The sequence below is a fragment of the Triticum dicoccoides genome, chromosome 4B (assembly GCF_002162155.2).
Source record: "Triticum dicoccoides isolate Atlit2015 ecotype Zavitan chromosome 4B, WEW_v2.0, whole genome shotgun sequence".
NCBI lineage: Eukaryota > Viridiplantae > Streptophyta > Magnoliopsida > Poales > Poaceae > Triticum > Triticum dicoccoides.
Window position 1 is genome coordinate 347770447 of NC_041387.1, and position 5741 is coordinate 347776187.

A 5741-nucleotide genomic window follows, 5' to 3' on the forward strand; every position below is an offset into this window, starting at 1 on the left:
CTTGCTGAAAAGGAATCTATAATGATAGGTCCTCCAGCCGGGGGGGGGGGGTGCTAGGCATGACATCATGTTACCGGGTCATCAAAGGATCAACGTCATGACTCTTGGAAAGTTGTCCCAACCATCATATCTGACCGAGATTCAGATCCGATTGGTGTCAGGATACCTAAGACTCAGGATGTCCGAGAAGAAAAGGTGCAACACAAATTGACGAGGTGACATTGTAAGATTCTCGGGGAAATGAACTATGAAGTGATTTCCTGAAACAATAGTTCATCATTAAACCAAGGAGAGAAGGAGGTGGCTGATGGGCTCGGCGATAATCCATCGAGATTTCCGACAAGATGGATTTCCACAATTATGTGAACAAGGAGATAACATTTGTCAGATCAAATGGTATAATGATGTATGCTCGAGGAAACATACTCAATTAAACATTGGTTGAAAGGTGCACCCGAATATGGGTTGGGTTGCACGATCAATGTTAGAGTGGTGACTTGACGCACAAAAGAATTAGAATGAAACTCGACCATTACTTCAAAGCAATAGGGTTGCTAGAAGTTTGAATTCACACCTCATAGTTCAAATGTCGGTATTCCGGTTAGAAACAACACGGGTAACAAGAAAGAATGGTGAGGGTGAGAAGTATTTCTATGTCAAGAATTCTCAAGAGGGGGAACAAATCTTCGAACATTCTTGACATAAAGGACAGTAATACTCTAAGGTAAAGAAGAACAATTGTAGGATAGCAAGGAACTCAAGGTATAACACCAAACATGAACAAGCTTGTGTTTGTGGGAAGGCAATAAAGTGGTCGATGATAATACAATTCATCGAGGGCAAGGATGGTATTTCTCATCATGAATTCAATTGATATCCTGGATGAGCTCAGAATGTTGATGATCACGACACCTTTGTCGCGAGAGTTCATGAAGATGTAATCGATCGGCGACGACATCAAGTCAAAGTAATGATGAAGTGAAAGGTTATTGGAACCAAGGGTACGACACAACTCGAAACCAAGCTTGTTGTTCAAGGCGAAATGGTATGACGATGAGGATCGACGTAAGGTTAGTTCATCGTCGAAAATTGTGCTCCGAGAAGAAGGACCGGGTAGCACAGTTAAAATCATCAAGACAATGATATAGCCAAACAGGCTAGGAATGGCGTGATCGGGTACAAACTCGTACTTAAAGAAGATTACTACGAGTTGTTGAACCGTAGTGCGGACTCAGCTCAGTTATCGGCGTCTTTGAGTGTTTAATAACTCAGAGCCCATAAAAAAAATTGTAATCAGTGAGAATGTAGTACTTGATGAAGAACTCATAAGAAGTTATGCAGTTCCAAGATAATCTCGAGATACCAGGGGGTAATACTCGACGACGGATCAAAGTAGAGGTTGGACCGGGGCATTTATCCACAGAAGACAAGTGCTTGCACTTGCATCGAAAATGGTATTTAAAGGAGAACATGGTCGGAACCACGATTGTAAAAGGGCAGACCCCAGATATAAGATGAACTTATATCAAGGGAATAATTAGTTTTAAAAGAAGCTTCGATGAGAATATGTACAACGTGTCCATGGGCATGAACATAAAGTTCAAGGTCGACTCCCACTTCTCCAATGTATAACCTTTCATTCACTTCTCACTTTCGAGGAAGTTGTAGTGTTGAAATTTTATCTGGCATAATACCAGGAGTGTATGACTCGTGAAAACGTTCGGGTTCACACGTTTTAGAGAAGGCATATGTTCAACCCATCAGGTTATCGTGGAAATATATACCACAAGCTTCAATAGTAGATATCACCAGCTCGAAGCAGAGCATGGTTGAGAAAGCAGAGGGTACAATTTACCAAAGGCATTATGTATCAGAGGAAAGGCTCACAAGGTTATTGAATATGAAGGGCGTTGTCAGGTAAAATCCAACAATGGATCGGGCGATCCACAACGGAGCTGATGTGAGTATCGGTACTCAATCAAAGGAAGAAAGAATGCACGGGCATCATATTATAGGACAACTGAATAATTTGATGCTTAGATAACAAAAGAATTATGATTTCCAAAACAAGGGATCAGAAGCAGATGCTCTGACCAAGGATGGATAAGTTCAATAGACTTAAGGGCACAACCGACGGCAATTGATTGGTCGAGAACCAGCTCATGTTCAAAAATGACGTCTGAGCCGGAAGGAGGAATTCTAGGATCTGTTTGAGGATTGCGAGCATTCGCAACAAATCGAATCAACGGACTCAAATGATAATGACAATGGATGTCAACAAGATTACTAGACTTATGGGATTAACCATAATGCAAGTAATCAAGAATTTCAAGAGCAATAGGATGCTCAGGATTTTCGGAAGATCGAATGGTATTTCGAGGATTCGCGACATACATGCATCAACTGGGGATGAGTGGATACTCGGTAAGTGCGAGAAATTATCCGTAGGGGTATTCAGGCGACAAGGAACTGCAAGGCAGTAGGCACAAAAGGATTCTCGGAACATTAGAGAGAATTTCGAGGTATCTTGTAATAACAAGATCAACTGGGAATAAAAGTAAGAACGACAGGTGTAAGTATTTATCCATAGGGATGTTTCGGTGGTAGGGAATTGCAAAAGCGACAGACATAAGGTCTCGAGAGAATATCGGAGAGTATCTTCAAAATCTTCTGGCGCAGTAGGCGATCATTTGTGATAATGGGCTCTCCGGGAGAAAGTAGTTACGAGAACCTAGAGTCAGATTTAGTAAAATTATTTAACCCGAATAGAGGAGAGATTAGAGTCCCAGAGTAAAGGTCGAGGAGTAAAAGATCCTAATACCACCCAATTGGCGACGTGGGCCCATGGGCCGCACAGCCAAGTTAGTAAAACAGTTTTCATCGACTAGACTCAACTTCGGCCAAGGAGTTGGAAAGGGGATTCCTACAGGCAGTCGGCTCTGATACCAACTTGTGACGCCCCCGATTCAATCGTACACTAATCATACACGCAAACGTGTACGATCAAGATCAGGGACTCACGGGAAGATATCACAACACAACTCTACAAATAAAATAAGTCATACAAGCATCATAATACAAGCCAGGGGGCCTCGAGGGCTCGAATACAAGTGCTCGATCATAGACGAGTCAGCGGAAGCAACAATATCTGAGTACAGACATAAGTTAAACAAGTTGCCATAAGATGGCTAGCACAAACTGGGATACAGATCGAAAGAGGCGCAGGCCTCCTGCCTGGGATCCTCCTAACTACTCCTGGTCGTCGTCGTCAGCCTGCACGTAGTAGTAGGCACCTCCAATGTAGTAGTCGTCGTCGACGCTGGCTCCTGGCTCCTGGACTAGGGTGTGTTTTATTAAGTATCCGGTTCTAGTTGTCATAAGGTCAAGGTACAACTCCAAGTCGTCCTGTTACCGAAGATCACGGCTATTCGAATAGATTAACTTCCCTGCAGGGGTGCACCACATAACCCAACACGCTTGATCCCATTTGGCCGGACACACTTTCCTGGGTCATGCCCGGCCTCGGAAGATCAACACGTCGCAGCCCCACCTAGGCAAAACAGAGAGGCCAGCACGCCGGTCTAAACCTAAGCGCGCAGGGGTCTGGGCCCATCGCCCTGAGCACACCTGCACATTGCGTGGGCGGCCGAAAGCAGACCTAGCCTAGAGGCGTTCCAGTCCAATTCGGCGCGCGCCGCTCCGTCGCTGACGTCTGAAGTGCTTCGGCTGATACCACGACGTCGGGATACCCATAACTACTCCCACGTAGATGGTTAGTGCGTATAGGCTCGTAGCCGACTCAGATCAAATACCAAGATCTCGTTAAGTGTGTTAAGTATCCGCGAACGCCGAACAGGGCCAGGCCCACCTGTCTCCTAGGTGGTCTCAACCTGCCCTGTCGCTCCGCCACAAAGTAACAATCGAGGGCCGTCGGGAACCCAGGCCCACCTCTACCGGGATGGAGCCACCTGTCCTTTCAGCCCCCTCGTTAGAATCACTTGCGGGTACTCAATGAGCTGACCCGACTTTAGTCACCATCTGTATAGTATGTATGTATGTATAGTATATACCCGTGATCACCTCCCAAGTGATCACGGCCCGATAGTATAGCAAGGCAGACTGACAAGAATGTAGGGCCAATGATGATAATCTAGCATCCTATACTAAGCAATTAGGATTGCGAGTAAGGTATCAATGACTGTAGGAACAATGACAGGCTATGCATCAGAATAGGATTAACAGAAAGTAGTAACATGCTACACTACTCTAATGCAAGCAGTATAGAGGAGAATAGGCGATATCTGGTGATCAAGGGGGGGCTTGCCTGGTTGCTCTGGCAAGAGAGAGGGGTCGTCAACTCCGTAGTCGAACTGGGCAGCAGCAGCGTCGGTCTCGTAGTCTACCGGAGAGAAGAGAGGGAAGAAATAATGAATACAGAGCAAACAAAGCATCACAAAATATAACAAGGCAATACGCGGTGTTCGGTGTGCCCTAACGCGGTAGTAGGTGATGCTGGCGAAGGGGGAAATCATCCGGGAAAGTATTCCCGGTGTTCCATGTTTTCGGGCAGAGGAGCCGGAGGGGGAAAGTTGCGAGTTTGATATGTTAGGGGTGTGTGGCGGACGAACGGGTTGCCTATCCGGATTCGTCTCTTCGTTCTGAGCAACTTTCATGTTGAAAATATTTTAATCCGAGTTACGGATTAAAAGATATGATTTTCTAAAGATTTTATTAATTTCTAGAATTTAATTAATTATTTAATTAATTCGAAAAATGGAATTATGACGTCAGCATGATGTCATGCTGACGTCAGCAGTCAGCGTTGACCGTTGACCTGGTCAACCTAACATGTGGGTCCCGTGGGACCCACCTGTCATACACTGTTAGCTTAATTAGGGTTTAGGTTAATTGATCAGGTTAATTAAACTCAACTAGTTAATTAAATTAATTAAACCGGATTAATTAACTTAATTAATTCATTAGATAATTAACTAATTAATAATTAATTTTATTAAATCATTTATTTATTTATTATTTTTATTTCTAATTCCTCTTTTTTTTAATAAAACGTTATGGGCATGGGGCCCATCTGTCATAGGCCCCAGGGGCCAAACGGGCAAACGGGCACGGGTGTGGGCACCCGTCGAGGCTAACCCGGGTGCGGCGGACGGAGCCCAGGGGCGCCGGACGCGGGCGCCGACTGACCGAGGCCGCAGTTCGCGGTGGCGGCAAGCGCAGGGGACGGCGTCGCGCGGACGCGTGCCCGAGGCCACCAGGGGAGGCGGGCTCCGGTGAGCCGTGGAGCAGCGGTGGATGGGGCCGGCGCGGGCGCGCGGAAGCAGGCGCGGACTAGGCGGGCGGGCTACCGGCTAGCGGCAACGTGGCCACGCACGGGAGCGTGCACAGGCTGCAGTGAGCAGGCCGGGGGGGCGCAACGGGGCACCATGGTGTGTACCGGCGCACGCGCGCGACGCAAGGAAGGAGGGGAAGGAGGATAGGAGGGGGTGCTCACAGGGGAGCTGCAGGGGGAAGGCAATGGGCTCGAGGAGGTGGCGACAGTCCGGCGAGGGAGGGCGGGCTCCGGGCGGAGCGGTCTTCGGGAGGCGGCGGGCGCGGTCGACCCGGCGGTGGCGGGGTCGGGCGACGCAGATCCGGCGAGGAGGTCGAGGACGGAGCGGTTCGGCCGGGGGGGCGGTCCGACGAGGTGGTGGGCGATCCGACGAACGGCTGCGAGGGGCGAC